At 40.9% G+C, this 18560-nt stretch overlaps 1 protein-coding gene across 1 annotated transcript in view; it reads left to right on the forward strand.

Annotated features, from left to right (window-relative positions):
- Positions 1-18560, forward strand: part of LOC124554991 (rho GTPase-activating protein 12-like) — a 229159-nt gene that overhangs the window by 126385 nt on the left and 84214 nt on the right. The window lies entirely within an intron of this gene.

Here is an 18560-nt window from a genome sequence, read left to right on the forward strand (position 1 = left end):
CTTGTAAGAACCACTGAAAATGATATGATATATACCATAGGTTAGTGAAAACACTACTACTACTACTACTACTACTACTCAGCCCAATATAAATGTAAGTGCGTCGGTTCATTAATGACATTATAGTGTTTGGATGCTACGGCACAGGAGACAAAATCAGGCGATAATATATAGTGTAAATAATAGCGAAAAACTATTCCGTTTTCTTCAGATATGTTGGCTTAGATTACCATTGCAGTTGTCGTTCAGCGTTATGCTGATATTATACGACAACATCCTATCCCTGACATGAAATGTATTGGCAGTTACGAATATGGACAACCATCAGCTGTATAATGGAATGACAACAATGAACATTTGTGCCGATCCGAGACTCGAACCCTGATTTATCGCGAGCAGCCGCCTTACTATGAGGCTGTCCGAGCACACTTCACGGCCAGACCTAAACTTCCATATGTCGTCACTATGTGTCTACAATCTGTAGTCCTACATCCATTATGTATATTCCCGTACAGGAGAGACATTTTAATTGAAAGTCGCTTGCCCGGTGTTGGCAGATAAATATGATATTGCATGTCCGAAGGAACATTACATCGTACTTCTGAATATGCATATGAAGTATTAATTTGCCCAGAGTCACAGGCACCAGTTACGTCTACCTCTGAACAAACCTCTTTTCACAACGTAAAGATAACCTCAGTGTGAAGACAGTAAATATGGTTAATTATTTTCAAATTTTGTGTAAATAGAAAATATTGAGCTCGGTAAGCAATTCAGAGGACCTCCTGCTCCTTCAGCATCATAGAATTGCCAATGATTTCTGAAGTGTGCTATAACTTTCTGACGCCGAAATAATATCGCATGACTCGCATATTTGGGATTCCTTTCGTATCCAAATTGCAGGTTAACAACCAATGTGGTGTGCAATTCCGTAACACTGCACTTTGATTTGAAATACACAAACATTATCAAACAAATCAAAACATCGTGCCAGAGCTGTAACTGTTAACAACCTATTCCAAATAATTGTCGCTGTTGCATATTCTTACGTGGTACCTCAGCATTTCACCTCATAAAATTCCTATTAAGAGAGAGAGGGGGAAAAAAAACTCTTAACTGTAAGCTAAAAGGGAGCCCAAATGCCACGAGCTATGTCGTTTTAGGCGAAATTTCCGGGCAGCCAGTAGGATGAAGACCGCGACAGGAAAAAATAGTCTAATAATATATTTCAGGATGACAAGTACACCACAGTCGTCAGCTTTCTTGCACGGGGGAAGAAAACTCTTGTTCGAAGAAGTAACTTAGCACATCAGTCAGGAGTTTGTTGTTTTCCACCTGGCTTCCGTTTTCATCTACTGTACGAAACTACCTGCAAGCATACGGCCGTAGTAAAATAATCGTCGTATTATTCCTGAAACTATCTTCATATACTCTTTGATTTCACTATTATTGCCGGCCGCGGTGGTCTCGCGGTTCTAGGCGCTCAGTCCGGAACCGTGCGACTGCTACGGTCGCAGGTTCGAATCCTGCCTCGGGCATGGATGTGTGTGATGTCCTTAGGTTAGTTAGGTTTAAGTAGTTCTAAGTTCTAGGGGACTGATGACCTAAGATGTTAAGTCCCATAGTGCTCAGAACCATTTGAACCATTCACTATTATTACGCCTCAAGGACATGTGTTCACCTTTTGTATACCAAGTAAACTTGTTTTTACTAAATATGACGTGTTCCCACCATTATTTATTGAGCGTTTTACGATATGATGACTTTACATCTGGCATTTCGTGGGGAGCCACTTGAAAATGGCCATAAAAGACCGAAACCTAGGTCGCAATTAAATAAACAGCAATACAGTCAAATGGCGGTGTGATCATTTAAAAATTATTGTATAACAGTTGCTCAGCAACATCAAAAACTGTTGTATGTTCTTAGTATTCAACTTAGTAAAAAAATAAGAAAATGTGTAATTTTTTGTAGCAACGTTCTGAGCGTTTGTACATATTTGAAAATCTGTAAGCGTAGCTCCGAAAATTTTATGTCCAGTGTGACGTGTTTGAAGTTCCTGGACACTATAGATGATAGCAAGGTTGCTGGAAAGGAACGGAATCCTTCCGGAGCGGAAGGTTTGTTTCGCAATACGGTTTGATACTTAGTTCCGTTGCGGGACTGACGCAGATCCGCTTTGGACAGTGATGCAGCCTTGAATAAAGAAAACTCCGTGCAACATCTGGACATGAGCTCGTTGCTGTTTGTGTAGAAGTGTTAAATTATTGCTACTGTTAGTTCCCCTACAATAGATAAAATTTATAGCTTCACTAGCTGTTCTGTTTTTTATGATTTTTATTTGTATTTGAAAACTAACAGGGAGAGAGAACGGTGGTTAAGGCACTGGACTCGCATTCAGGAGGAGCTGAGTTCAAATTCCGCTCTATCCATTCATATTCCGATTTTCTTTGCCGCCCCCCCCCCCCCACAAGTAGCTTAACGGAAGTCTTGGAATAGTTTGTTTCAGAAGGAATTTGTTAGTTTTCATCCTAAACCTTTCCCAGTCCAGGCTTGTGCTCCGTCTCGGAATGTCTTTTGTTTCTTACAAAACGAAGTTTCAAATTTCTTGTTGTTAGTGTTTATCTTGATATTGAGTTCTTTCGTTTAGAAAAAATACACTGTTTTGTTAAAGTCCAACTCGAAATTGTATTTTGTTACCTAGTTATCCTCTAGAGGAGAATTAATAGAACTGGACTGACAGAAAAGCGAGTAAGATGGTTCTACAGGAAATAGGAAAGAACAAAGAACTACTGAAAGTTTTAGACACTTAATCAGACATGATACTCTATTACAAAACATTTTCGAAGGCAAAATCGTAGGTAAGAAAACAAGGAGACGGCCGAGAACATCCCATTATAAAAATGATCAGTGAGCTACGTTCGTATTGGAGATTTAGAGGACTGCTGAGTAGAGGAAGCTGTTGTGGCAGAGATAAACAAGGCTTTGCCTTTTGAAAGGAGGTGGTCATCATTAATTGGCCATTGTTGATTATCAGTATACTTGTTTGTGGTGTCTAGGGCTTCTCCAGATGGTCAGACACTTTCGAATGTACGGAGTCCGATGAAAAGTAGAAACATGCAGCTATACGAACGAGTGCTGTCGTCATTCAGTGACAGTTTTCCGGCATGGGAGTTTGAGGCAGACGAGTGCTTGGGTGCTTATGTTAGTTCACAGTGTGGAAAGGCGGGTGGGTCAGGGGGCACAAGGAAGACTTGATATGTTAAATGGTATCAGAAATGTCATGTGAAGACCAGAATTATTAACAACGCGGGGCAGTGGCAATTCCTCTCCGCCTTCGTCAGTGTGAGAGGGTTATTCAGGTTAAATTGTTCAGACCGTTGATGGTACAGTAACCCAAATAAAATCAAGGTATTACTGTTGCCCACATCTTTTCATAAATTCGAAAACTTGTACCAAACTGTCGTCTTCATGACACGCAATCACAGAGGCTCGTCTGGAGACGCTGATAACCTCGGTGTTAAGCGCCCGTAAGCTCCTCCGTCTGGAGTAGCATAATTTTTGTAACAGTATCGTCACTTTGTTTTGTAAAACGAGTTTCCCGTCGAGAGAATATTCTACTGTTTGTCGGGCCGCGGAATTCTTAGTGTCTAGTACATAGCATGCGAAGCCGATGTTCTATACCAGCAAATAGTTCATTGGCTGATGACCATGCTACCTGAATTATACACGAAATTTATCACAAACTATGATGTGGCAGATCACATACATATGAATAAAAATTATTCCTCTTAGTATCTCTCGAAGCCCGAAACGGTCCGCCGCTATGAACTAAAACCTCGCTTTCCTCGAATAATACTAGGTGGAACTTTCATGTTTGATTTTCTTATCGTTTGGTAGAACTGAGTAATCGTTCCAAAGAGAATAAAAGCCTGACAGATACGTGTCTGAACTTAAAATAATTGCCATTAGTGGATATGGTACGAGTTTCTTGATGGTTCTGAACTGTCGTAGATGCATGTTCTATCAAGACCATTCCGCTAACAGTTCCGTGACTGAGCAAAGGCCTATGTCACTTAACACATTTTACCACACGTTTTCACATTCGGCACGTGTTTCCAGTCTCTCAACAGTGCAGGTTAGGCATCGACGCGCGTCCAGACTACACTATATTTGGTTCCCATTCTGTGATCTTCCCCCGCGTGGTGATTAATGAATGTTAGACAGTTCCTGACTTTAAAAGACATACTAACCATACGAGATTGACGACACCAGTTAGGTTATGGATGTAATATGCGCTTCTAGGGCATTTATTTATTTATTTATTTAAATTTGAAAATCTACGTCTGCGCTCTTCGCATTTCTCTTTTGAAAATGGTTCAAATGGCTCTGAGCACTATGAGACTTAACTTCTGAGGTCATTAGTCCCATAGAACTTAGAACCACTTAAACCTAACTTACCTAAGGACATCACACACATTCATGCCCGAGGCAGGATTCGAACCTGCGACCGTAGCGGTCGCGCGCTTCCGGACTGTTGCGCCCAGAACCGCTCTTTTAAAATGCTGTCAGTGCGGAGGTCTTTATTTTTGCCAACAGATGTGGCGGTTTATGTTTTGAGAAGTTTATAAGCCTCGAGATAATTACATTGCTCCGAAGATAGATTGAGCTTCGCAGGAACTGCAGAAGATAACTTTTGTGTGCGTGCGTGTGTGTGTGTGTGTGTGTGTGTGTGTGTGTGTGTGTGTGTGTGTGTGTGTGTGTGTGTGTGAGTGAGTGAGAGAGAGAGAGAGAGAGAGAGAGAGAGAGAGAGAGAGGCCGACCGACCGACCGACCGACCGACCGACCGACCCTTCTGCCCATCGGTTACTGAGATTCTGTCTTACGAAACGGAATAATTTCTTACAGGCATTGTATTGTTGTTTGATTCATTACCTACCTTCGATGTTTTAACGTAAAACTCAAACCCTCCACCAATACCTCTTGCATGCTTATTTCACCCTCGGGCACAGTAAAGTTTTATATTGCCAAAGCGAAACTCATTCGTGGGCGCGTTTGACCGAAATAATCCAGCGTTACCTTTCAAATATGTTTCCTTAACTTATTTTTCCAGGCCGATTTCTTCATGTCACTTGAGATACCTATCTATATTCGTGTCCCCCGCAAAAAAAAGGGGGGGGGGCGGAGAAAACTGTAGTTGCCCAGCATGACATTTGCATGGACTGCCCAGTTGTATAGACCGAAATGTTCGTGCCTGCATTCCAAGAAACTTTATTTCCATGCATATTCCGCCGACCGGTTGATCATTAAGAATCATCATTCCCCACCAGAAATGTACGTGTGTTGTGGTTTACTTTTAATTACACTAACGTTGCCATTTTCTGCTTCACAGATGGTCATTTTTGGTAACTGATTCATTTATACCTTCACCTTGGCAATACTTTCGCACCTTCTTTCCTCTACACTACGGTACAGCTCCCCTTTTACTGATGATGTCTATTCCACACACGAAAACGAGATTTTCATTTTAAACCTCTGAGCGACCGGGAGGTCTCATTATTCAGCACGACTGTTTCTGTTGCGCGTTTAAAATAATTTCACAAAATTTTAAGTAATCTACAGTCGGAACTTTCATGATCGTGCTTGAAATATTTTTAAATCATATACGGTAATTGCCGGCCGCGGTGGCCTAGCGGTTCTAGGCGCTCAGTCCGGAACCGCGCGACTCCTACGGTCGCAGGTTCGAATCCTGTCTCGGGCATGGATGTCTGTGATGTCCTTAGGTTAGTTAGGTTTAAGTAGTTCTAAGTTCTAGGGGACTGATGACCACAGATGTTAAGTCCCATAGTGCTCAGAGCCATTTGAACCATATACGGTAATTAAGATAAAGTATTGTTTCTGAGGGCAAAATGAGTTTTTCCGAAACATGTAGGCATTATTGTGGATTCACACATGTACGTGAGCTGCATTTCTCAAGGGAATGCAAAATGTTTACCGTGTAAGTGTTTTGCATGATGAATTTTATCTGCTTTATTTTTGGTTCTCTCTACAAAAAATATACATCGTTTTCACTTCTTTGCCTTTTATTGTAATTTGTGTGGTTTTTCTTTTCTTTTGTTTCAGATTTCCGTGACAAAGGTTGTCTTACATTTTTCTAGTTGCCTAACTTAAGCTCTCATTCTTTGTCTTCGTTAAATATGTCTTATACGGACTGTAAATTGGAATTTCATTTCCCTCAGATTTTCGACGCCAACCACAAAATGTGGTGACACTGTACTCTGCTTTTTTATCATGTAGGTTGCAAGTGATGATGCGACTTTAGGCCGCGAAACCGGTTGTCAATCATTCTTCCCACGCCCCATACGTGAATGGGACAGGAAGAAACCCCAATAACTGGTTTAATGAGACGTACACTCTGCCATGCAACTCACAGTGGTTTGCAGAGATAGATGGAGAACTCGCATAGTGCTGCCGAGTTTTTCTTTGACACGGGTGGACAGATCACTTTCATCAGCAGTGCCGCCAATGCTTTGTCACCTCTGGAAATTTAGCGGCTGGTTAGACGCCAAGCGATTTGTTTACAGCTACGTGAATCTTCGAGATGGCAGTTTTCGATTGGTGTATACCAGGGTTCACCAGGATGGCTGTCGTCATTCATGGACGAAAAGCTTCCAAATAAGTGAAATTAATTTGATTTCGGGGACTGGATTACTGTGCACTGAAATTCTTTGCGTGTAATCTCGGCTCGCGAAATATTTGGAAAATCGCCCCTCACGACACTGAAGATCGTTATTTCGAACATAGATGGTAACTGCCTAATGCGTATTAACTATGGTAACAACAAAGCATCTATTAGCATCTATTATCATCTGATCGTCTAATAGTAATAGAAAAAGGTTTTCGAGCATCGTATGTGCAAACTTTAGATGGGCGGTTGTAAAAATTTTACCAAGAGGGGAAAAGTTATAAAACTGCCGTTTTTATGTAGCTAATTCCATGAGTTTGAAAACGCATCGTGCCCCAAATACTAATTCTGACAGGAAGTTAAAATCACCAATTATATCTCAAATGACTGGTAATTGTTCACTTAGTGTTTTTTTATTTATCGTATGGTATACATAGCTGTTCTTGTACACTTTATATACAATTTAATTACAAATTCTCGTCCAGACATTGAATATAATCGATGCCTCCTCTGTTGCAGCAAGGAAGTCGATGAAGGTTCCCTTGTAAGCTCGAACTGGGCATTCTTCCACTATGTGCTGGAATGTTTGTCCTTCAGCACCGCTGTCCCTGTTTGGAGTTTGTATCCCTATTTGCAGAGGGCGTCAGCACGTCTTCCGTGGCCAATGTGTATGCGGTTCAAAGTTGTCCACACTTTGCGCGACTGACTGAAGCCGGGCGGTTTCTTATTTATCTTGAAGCTTTGGCATTTTGGTGGGCAGTATTCTCGACATTGTTGTTTCCAGAGATTGTAGATGTCAGAGTTGGAGGTCGTCATCTCTTTAGCAGTGAGTAGTGGTGGTCTGCTCGATTTAAGTCTTCTGCACTCCAGGTCGGCTGTATAATTATGTATGGGCAGCTGAGGGTTACTAATAGCGTGTTGTATTCTCTGAGGAGAGTATTTTTCGCCATATCTGTGGTGGTGGTATATTTCTCAGTGTTATCAGCCATACTGTAGGGGTAGATTTTATTGTGCCACTGATGATGTGCATGGTGTCGTTTAATACGTCGATCCCGTTTGTGTACGGGCTATTAATCCATACTGGAGTGCAGTATTCTGCCACTGACCAGACGAGCTCAATTACTGATGTGCGGAGTGTGTTTGCTGTGGAGCCCCAAGTAGTGCCTCGTAATGTATGGATGATGATGTATTTTGTCCTCATTTTGCCTGCAGTCTTTGCAGGTGCTCGTTGTAAGAGAGCGTCCTGTCTAGTGCAACTCCTAGATATTTGGGGTAATTGTCATGGTTAAGGCGTTTCCCTTCATAGATAACATTGAACTATCTTCTTGCTGACTGGTTGCGAAGGCGGAAGCGTGATACTTCAGTCTTGTTTGGGTTCGGTTGCGGTCTCCATTTGCGAAAGCAGCCACTCAGGGATTTCAGATCGGAGCACAGGATGTCTTCAGTGACCATTTGTGAATGATCTGTGTTGTGCGGCGAGGGCCTAGTCGTCTGCGTAGCCAAACTTCCTAGACTGCGTGTTTGGAATGTCGGACATGTAAAGATTAGAGAAGGTAGGGCAAGGGCTGAGCCCTGTGGTAGCGGGTCGGGTCGGGTCAGTCTCTCACTGCCCTTTAAACAATCAGTCCGCATACCTGGATAGGTTTCAGGTTGTCTGTTGCCTGCCCCTTCACTCTGTGATGGTAGGTACTGGTTTAGCCGATAAAAGCAGCGTTGACGAAAAGTCAGCTAAATACCTACCACGCAAAGGCCGCATAACTCCAGCCCATCGACAGCAACTGACAGTTACACTTTCGGGTGTTCGGGATTCTTGGATGACTTGTTTGAAAAATGTGTAAAGTTTCCTGTAAGCTGGTTTATTGCCTTTAGAACACAGAAAATAGCTATCAAGTCCTTACTTACTATCCCTACACTAATTATACAGTGTTACTGTCTCTGAAACAAGTTCACATCCAAAAGCAGCCAGAAGATGTTTAGCCCGACCTTATATTTAAACATCCTAAACAATCACTGACCCATGACTACTTGCGAGTTAATACGTAGTCCTCCTCCTTCTTCTTCTTCTTCTTCTTCCATTGGCACTCCATCCCGGGATGGGACTAGGCCTCCTCAATAATTTTCTGCCATTCCTCTCTGGACTCCGCCGTGGACCTCCAGTTACGGCAACCGACTCTGGCAGCGTCCTCTCCAACCTCGTCGCTCCATCTCAACCTAGGTCGTCCTCTTGCTCGTCTTCCTCAAGGTTCACTACAGCAGGCTTTCTTTGCGGGATCTGTCTCATTGAGTCGCATTACATGTCCAGCCCATCTCAGTCTACACAGCTTTATGAACTTTACCACATCATCCTCCTTATAGCAGTCATAAAGTTAGTCATTTCTTCGCCTTCTCCAGGTCCCATTTTCATATACAGGTCCAAAAATCCTCCTCAGTATACTTCTTTCATGTGATCTCAGTTTGTTTTCACCCTGCTTCGTAATTGTCCATGTTTCTGAGCCATAAGTAAGTACTGGGCGTATCAGCGTTTTGTAAAGTCGGCACTTAGTCCCTCGTGATATAAGCTTGGATTTAAAACGTCGCAACATTCCAAAGTATCATCGGTTAGAAGCACTTATGCGAGCCATAATTTCAGTAAAGGTGGTGCCATTTGCTTCTATCTTTGAGTCCAGATAGGTTAAACATTCCACTCGCTCAAATATTATTCCATCAACGGTTATTGTGGGCTGTAAGGGTTGGTTAGTGCCATTGTACATATACTTCGTCTTTCCTTCATTAATTCTCAGGCCCATATTCTCTGCACTCAGTTTTACAGCTGAAAATGCACTTTGTAGATCTCTAAGTGTTCCGCTCATTAAATCCAAGTCATCTGCATATCCCAGCAATTGTACATACTTATAGTAGATAGTTCCTCTTGTTTGAATACCCGATTCGCGTACCACTTTTTCAAGCGTCAGGTTGAAAAGTAGGCAGGAAAGCCCATCTCCTTGCCTTAGCCCAGTTCGAGTGGAAAACTGAGGTGATAGCCTTCACTGCGCTCGCGCAGTACACTGGGGACACTTTAGGGTCACCTCTATTAAATGCACCAGTTCTACATCTACATCTACATCGATACTCCGCAAGCCACCCAACGGTGTGTGGCGGAGGGCACTTTACGTGCCACTGTCATTACCTCCCTTTCCTGTTCCAGTCGCGTATGGTTCGCGGGAAGAACGACTGTCTGAAAGCCTCCGTGCGCGCTCTAATCTCTCTAATTTTACATTCGTGATCTCCTCGGGAAGTATAAGTAGGGGGAAGCAATATATTCGATACCTCATCCAGAAACGCACCCTCTCGAAACCTGGCGAGCAAGCTACACCGCGATGCAGAGCGCCTCTCTTGCAGAGTCTGCCACTTGAGTTTATTAAACATCTCCGTAACGCTATCACGGTTACCAAATAACCCAGTGACGAAACGCGCCGCTCTTCTTTGGATCTTCTCTATCTCCTCCGTCAACCCGACCTGGTACGGATCCCACACTGATGAGCAATACTCAAGTATAGGTCGAACGAGTGTTTTGTAAGCCACCTCCTTTGTTGATGGACTACATTTTCTAAGCACTCTCCCAATGAATCTCAACCTGGTACCCGCCTTACCAACAATTAATTTTATATGATCATTCCACTTCAAATCGTTCCGTACGCATACTCCCAGATATTTTACGGAAGTAACTGCTACCAGTGTTTGTTCCGCTATCATATAATCATACAATAAAGGATCCTTCTTTCTATGTATTCGCAGGCACTCGAAATTCCCACATTGCCTCATAAAGTTTGACCCGGTTTATTGTGTCATATGCAGATTTAAAGTCAATGAAAAGGTGGTGCACACCAACATTGAATTCATTGGTCTTTTGTACTATTTGTCGGAGCGTAAATACCTGGTTTACAGTAACATTTGACTTTCCTGGTCTGAACCCGCATTGATAGCTTCCAATAATATCTTCTGCTATAGGTGAAGATTACTGTACAGGATATTTGATAGTCCTTTATATATAACATTTAAAAGTGTTATGCCTCTGTAGTTGCTACATTCAAATAGATCTCCATTCTTATGCATCAGACACACTATCCCTACATTCCATTCTTCTGGTAAGTCATTCACTAGTGTTACTGTACAGAAATGCTGGCCATAATGTCTCGTAATTTGCGCGAAACACGCCACGCGGAGTTCATGTATGACTCGAAAGGTTCACACGCGAAATCTCCTAAAATAAATCCACTCACAAAGCTCAAACTTTCTCAAAATACCCAACACTGTAGTTGCTTTTCATCTACACAGGAACCGATCAAACGCACGGATTTCTTCATTTTGGTACAAATTTGATCAGTGCAATTTAACATAGGTGTTTACTAGAAGACGGCTCCAGAATGACTATCTTGACTCGCACATCTGAGGCACAAAGCCCTACTCAAACGCGCGGGAAACGCTGAATTCCTGTTGGTTAGTATGTTAAGCAGCCAATCAGACCATCAAGAGCACTACTACACTCGCGGTATTTCTAATGTCAGCCACAAGTAATTTAGACTAGAAATCTCGTAATTACGAAACTAGATAAAACTCAATGAAAACAAAATACAATTCCTTTTTACAAAATAAATTGCGCTTTACAAAATCAAGCTCAGTCGGACATGTGACACAAATTCCCCTATTACACAACTACTTTCTCATGCATACATTTACATAGTTATAGTACAATATCACATTTTCCTGTATGTATGTCGTCCATCACTCTCTTGTCTCTCCTAAAACAGACAACCAAAACACGGTGAATTAATAATTTTCCAAAGTACTTTTAATAATGTCAGAAATGTAATGAAACTAAAGAAAGCTTCAGGAAATTAGGTTGTATGAACCTATCCTCTTAGTTGTAGTTTCAATTGATACTAGAGACGAATACCTTAAGTGCCTCACTCAGTTTCACAATGCCAGCACGGTTATTACGTGTTTAGGTAAAAATTTATATCTTTGAAAGTATGGAAGTTATTGATGTAAAATTTGAACAGCATGGTTGTGTTATGCATAGAATGTGGTATACGAAGAAGGAAAAAGATTGATTTATATTTAAATGGTATTTATTCAGATTGATAGAGATTATCCGTAACGCATTGCATGCAGCATTAGTCAAGTAAACCGCTCGCACGGCCCAATAGGAAGCGTCAGCTGTGTGTGCGTGAAAACCATCTCCTCTCTTCCCGGCTCCACGGCAAGCTACGTTTTTGATGCAAGGTAACAACTCGTAATAATTTGCTACGTTACATTAGCCCGTTGTTGAGTATTTTCGCGGAGCTCTTTCTTTTTTCAGTAAACACTTTAAAAGCTCTCCCAACATGTGTGTTATCAATCAGTCTTACAGTACAGCTGCGTGGAATTATTTGAATTAGTTTCTACAACGGCCCTTGTCTTCAGACAGCGTCATAGGCTGCGCTCAGATCTGTGAAAGCAGTTGATGTTTTTTGCTTTTTCAGATTGCCTGCCTCTGTATAGGTTGTCAGGGAAAGCACTTGGTCATTGCACCTTCTATTAGGTTGGAATCCTGCTTGTTCGTCTAGTATTGATTCCAGTATTTCTGGGCTCAGTCTGTTATATAAGAGTTTCTCCAGCAGCGTATATACACTATGTGATCAAAAGTATCCGGACACCTGGCTGAAAATGACTTAAAAGTTCATGGTGCCCTCCATTGCTAATGCTGGAATTCAGTATGGTGTTGGCCCAGCCTTAGTCTTGATGACAGGTTCCACTCTCGCAGGCATATATTCAATGTGGTGCTGGAAGGTTTCTTGGGGAATGGCAGCCCATTCTTCACGGAGTGCTGCACTGAGGAGGGGTATCGATGTCAGTCGGTGAGGCCTGGCACAAAGTCCGTGTTCCAAAACTTCCCAAAAGTGTTCTATAGGATTCAGGTCAGGACTCGACTCTGTGCAGGCCAGTCCATTACAGGGATGTTATTGTCGTGTAACCACTCCGCCACAGGCCGTGCATTATGAACAGGTGGTCGATCATGTTGAAAGATGCAATTGCCATCACCGAATTGCTTCTCAGCAGTGGGAAGCAAGAAGGTGCTTAAAACATCAATGTAGGCCTGTGCTGTGATAGTGCTATGCAAAACAACAAGGGGTCCAAGCCCCCTCCATGAAAAACACAACCACATAACAACACCACCACCTCCGAATTTTAATGTTGGCACTACACACACTGGCAGATGACGTTCAGCAGGCATTCGCCATACCCACGTAACGCCTCCGAATTTTTGTATGTGAAAACTCTTTAAAGATATTAAAATAAAGCATACGTTATTGACATTCTACGTCTTTATACTTCATGTCTGCATATTTATTTCCCAAAATAGTCACCAGGGCGACGAAAACATTTCTCCCAACGAGAGACCAGTTTTGTTGATACCGGCATTGAAGAATGTTTGACTTGTTGAAGGAGCCACAATCTCACCTGACCTTGCACTGATTCATCACTAGCAAGTTGAAGTCCCCGAAGGTGTTCTTAAAGTTTTGGAAACAGATGAAAGTTGCATGGAGCCAAGTCGGGACAGTATGGAGAATGATCGGTGACAGTGAATCCAATGTATGGTATTGATAGAGATGTCACAGCACTTGTCATGCTGAAGGAAAGGGTGATCTGTATGTGGATAAACTCCTGGAATTTGGCACTCGATTACAACATTCTATTTCAATATGGTTACGTAACACACCACCATGTTACATTCTTCTTTTCGGAGCCTTCCAGTGGCAGAGAACAGCAAATATGTAGACATGAAGAATAAATATGTAGAATGTTAATTATGCTTTTTATTTAAAAACCTTTAAGAGTTTTCACATATAAAATTGGGAGGCATTACTTTGCAGCATGCCCTCATATATTCAGCATGTTATCATGGGTCTTCTTCGTCCACAGATAACGGCTGTATGAGAAAGTGACCAAGAGAAGATTGATGACACTATTTCGGCACATTTCTGAGATGTTTTGCTTCCATCATAACTGGAGAATAGCGCCAAAATCGTCGCTGCTTCTAGGAATTGGCATGATTTCTCATGAACAGCGTGACCACCAAAAAAGTCTGATATATATAGTGATAGCTAAAGTTCCAGCATTTTCAATCGTGCTCATCATTGTTAAACCTGCTGATCACTACAGTAGCTGATATAAATATGAGAGTATTATGTAATGACTATAAACTCAGTACCCAGATTCCAGGACAGGGCAAGTGCTTCTTCTCCCTGCCCCCCCCCCCCCCCCCCCCTTCTTTCCCATCCCCTCGCATGTTAACATTTTCCTCGGTAGCACCAGTTAGTAATTGCCCATTCATAATCTAGTGGGAAATACAATGTTTGGTGGAATAATATGACCTTGCAGCTTAAGCCAGTTTACCAGCTTCTCTTCTGTTCTATTTCCATGAAACATCTTCAGCATGTTTTTATACATCTGTTGACTCTGATTACATCACAATTCTAGGTTTCATAAGGTTGCTTGTTAGTTTTAAAGCCTTATAGCTCGAAAATATCAGACGATTTGGAGCTGCTTGTGACTACTCGATTCTGGAGCTCACAGGCGGCAATTGTTTTGCTTTTTCATGAAACCACAGGAAGAGTCCGTACCAGATGTGTTGTTCTCCCAACAGAATTGCTGCAGGGTTTTCAATGTCTCAGGTGCATGGGAAGCTGTAGATAAATGGAAAGATCATTTACTAACCTGCTTCCAAACAATCTGATTAATAGAATTCGGTGGTGGAATTCTGCTAGAAATGTCACATTTTGCTGCTGAAACATCATCAAAGTGCTCTAGGTAGATGTACTTCTGTAGAATGTAGAGCTTAAATCAGATATTGTGCAGACAAATGGGATCCAAATTTGCCTGAGCTGTGCGACTGGATTTGTGATTCCCTGTCAGAAAGGTCACAACCATAATAATTGATAGAAAGTGAAACCAGAGTTGTATCTGGGATTCCCCAAGGAAGTGCTATTAGCCCTCTCTGTTATTCATCATAATCGTCATCATCATTTTCTTTGGGCCTTTGTCCCACTTCATCGCAGGGTTGGCTGAGTTACTAGCGACTTGGTGATTTTAGTGTTAGAGGGTGGGCGGATGCCCTTCCTGTCGCCACCACGTACACCCCCCCTCCCCGACTGAAATGCCTAGAACCGCTCGGCCACACTGGCCGGCTCTATTAAGTTTCTGGTAAATCACATAAATGTAAAGCTAAACACCTATGGATTACAACTATGAACAACTGAAGTTGGATTCATCACACAGAAAATGTTGCGCGGAAGATGAGCCAAAGATTGCATTTTTTTGGCAGAACACTTAGAATGTGTAAAATATCTACTAAAGAGACTGCCTACTCTAGGCTTGTCCATCTTCTTCTGGAGAATGACTAAAAAGTTAAAAATGATCGGCTCATTTTCTGTTATCATGAGACACGGGAGAGTATCACGGTTATGACAACCAAGTTAGGGTGTTAATCACTAAACCAAAGGCATTTTTCATTGCTGTAAGATCTTTTCAGAAAATTTCATCAGATTTTCTATTCTTAACATTTAAATGTTTTGTTTACCGTCATAATAAAATAGGAGAGATCAGAGCTATCTCAGAAAGATTTAGGTGTTCACTTTTCCCATGTGGTATTCACATGTAGAATGGTAGAGAAATATTTTGAAAATGTTTCTTTGCAACTCTGTCAGTTAATTATGTGTGAATTGCAGAGTAATGATGTATATGTAGAACACTGCCTAAGTCATGGGGAATGTTGCAAGTATCAACTTCCCTACATGCTACAAAATTTAGATGGAAAATGTAACTACTAATATTATTTACAATTGTCTAATTTACTTGGTGTCTTTGAGCATAATATGTTGCTCTTAACTTACTGCCTTCATTGTAAATGAATTTAGCATATATAATTACTGAGGAAAGTATTAAAAAATGACTATTCATGTTGATCACGAATGTGTTGGAAGATCAGGTAATTAGCCTTCAGAACTTGTTCTCAGACTATGCACTTCCATGTGAAGTCAGTCCTGTGAGAATTGTTGTGCAATTCAGGGAGCTTTGTAAGAAGTTTGGTGCATGGTGCAGCGTCCAGTGTTTGGCAGCTGGCTCTAAACATAAGTAAATGTTCACATATGGACGAAAATTGTCAATATTGTTTAAGTTTATGATCAGTGCTAAATTGCTACCATTAGCAACATTGCCAGGTTTTTTTATATAAAGTGGCACAAGCAAGGAAATACTGTTTGAAGAAGGAAAAGGTAGTCAACGTTTGGGGGAAAGGATTCTGTAAACCTGTTTCGATCTACAAAAAATGTCTGGTTAGATTCTAAGGATAGTCATAATATTTCAAAATCATGTTTTATTTGATGTCAGTATGGCGAACTGATCTTCAGACATCTCTGACGGTTTATGCAGAGAAACCCAGGTTGAACCACATGTACGGTGATCAGTGACAAGTCAGTCCATAAATTTTCCTGCTCTGCTGATACACAGGTACCATTAGACTGGTAGGATGAACAGATACCTGGCATCACTTAGTTGCTGGCAGTGCCAGCATTCAATGGTGGAGCAGTGAAATACTTATGTATGTGGACTTAAGTGGAAGCTAGGAATATGATCTGTCCATTAATGTATTCTTATGATGATGAAGTTTGGTGGAAGTGATGACGTGGTCTGTAGCTATTTTTCCTGATATTCTCTGGGCTTATTAAGATGGGCCTATGGCAAAATGAACTCAGATATTTTGAGAAATGTTTTAGACACCAGCATGTATCCTCACTCTATGGCAATTATTCTGAACACTCTTTTTTTTTTTTCATATGTATAATAGTGTTCCCGCCTACAAGGGAAGGACCTATATATTTTGCTTAAAAGATAATCAAGTGGATTTCCTGGACTGGCCTCCCAAGTCTTGACCTAATGTTTTTAACATCTTTTACATGATATTGAAGATGTATTTGCTTATCAGTTCACCTTGTCCAAAAACCCTGCAACAAGTATTCACCACATTTCGTAAACAATGAAAAACAAGCTCTGCCTTCTTTGTATTTGAACTGAGTAGAAAAATCTTTAACCAAGGTAACATGCTTTAGTATTAGTACCTCAATGACGATGAGAGAGGTGAGGGCAAAGTCAGAAGTGTGCAGGCAACAGTTTTTTTCCTTCTCGCCTTCTGTAAATGATACTCGAAGGAGTGTGGTAGTTAACATTGGCAACAGTTAGTCTTCCATATTATGTACTTATACCTGTCATCTGTAAAAAGACGTATTGAAGAAACCAGTGTAACAAGCTGCAGATCTGGTGTCAGAACAGCTAGAGCTCTGTCTTCAGAATGATGTAAATTATTTAGTTTGAAACCATTGAATATCTGTTATAACTATAAAGTGAACTGCGTCTTGTGGCTCTAAATAACTGTCATGGTGTACTGCTATGGAAAATTTTAGATTAAATGCAGTTCAAAAACTTCGTAATTACATTGTTTACGTACCACTCTTTTAAGTCAACACATTTTGTACATTTCATGCATGAGTAGGTGCCACTGCTGAAATGTAAACTGTGATGCTCTGTAAAATACCCTTTACATATTAGTAATTCTTCATGAACCCAAATTGTTATACACCCACAGATTTCTTTAGCTGGAGGAATAAGTGGAAGGTAGTGGGTACCAAATCTGGTAAATATGATGGATGATCCAATACTTGAGATTCTCCTGTTTTGCTATTGCCAAATTACTTTTGTGGGCAAGTGTATTGTCCTAATAAATGATAGAAGTTGCAGTCCAGGACTCTTCTCATGCGATTTATTTTCAGTTAATTGGCCCAGAAGAGAAGGACCAGACCAATTTCTGTTCTCATCCTTGTCAAATAAAACCTTGTGCACTCCCCCCTTTTTACTTGATGTGCATTATTGCAGAATGTATACAAACATAACAAAATCAAAGCTTTGTGAACATCAGTGTCGTTCTGTGGCAGACCAAGCAGACTTCTTTGCCCTCATAAAAGAAAATTGTAAAGTTTTTTGTTATTTGCATTAATAATTAATGATTCAAGACAAGAATCTGTCTATGTACCAAGTAAAACACGTAGAAAGGGAACAGCAAAGACAACTTGATTGTTAATTACTGTGTGGCTCAAAATACATATTACTGTGTTAATTGTTGTGTGGCTTGGTGTATTCAATACTTGTTTTATGGGTATAATTCTCCTTGCATTCAGTGGAGAGAAAAAAATGTGAATGGGAGGACATAAGGTCTCTGAGGCTGATAATTAATGTATAACAAGTTCACATGAAAGCCTCACATTTAGCACTTTTGTAGAAACTGAATACATCAGACATTTAGAGCATGTTTGATAAACACTCTTAGTCTGTAAACTTGTATTTATTGATACGTCATTGGTTAGTCTTGATTTCTATGTGCAAAACTGAAACAGTGTTGAAAAATAGTGAGCAGAACTTTTAATACTGAATTATTGTATTCAAATTATGTTGCGCTACTGAGGCATGTCCGTAAGGGAAGTACCATTTTTTTTTTCAAACCAAAATTTCTTTTTAGTATAAGGAACATTTCTTAAACTACCTTTTTACATAGTTGCCACCATTGTTCAGACATTTGTCATAGTGGGAAACAAGCTTTACTATACTGTCTATGTAGAAAGATACTGCCAGTGAGGATAGCCACATCTGAACTCCATTTTTTGTGTCATTTTCTGCTTCTTGTGAGTTGCTTCCCAGAGGTGAAAGCATGAGTTTGGTATTTTACTGTGAAATCTTTGGTGTGCAGTTGAAAACAAGAGATGTGGAATGCTCAGTCAAGGTATTGTGTTGCTTCATGACAATGCTT

The sequence above is a fragment of the Schistocerca americana genome, chromosome X, assembly GCF_021461395.2.
Source record: "Schistocerca americana isolate TAMUIC-IGC-003095 chromosome X, iqSchAmer2.1, whole genome shotgun sequence".
NCBI classification, from domain to species: domain Eukaryota; kingdom Metazoa; phylum Arthropoda; class Insecta; order Orthoptera; family Acrididae; genus Schistocerca; species Schistocerca americana.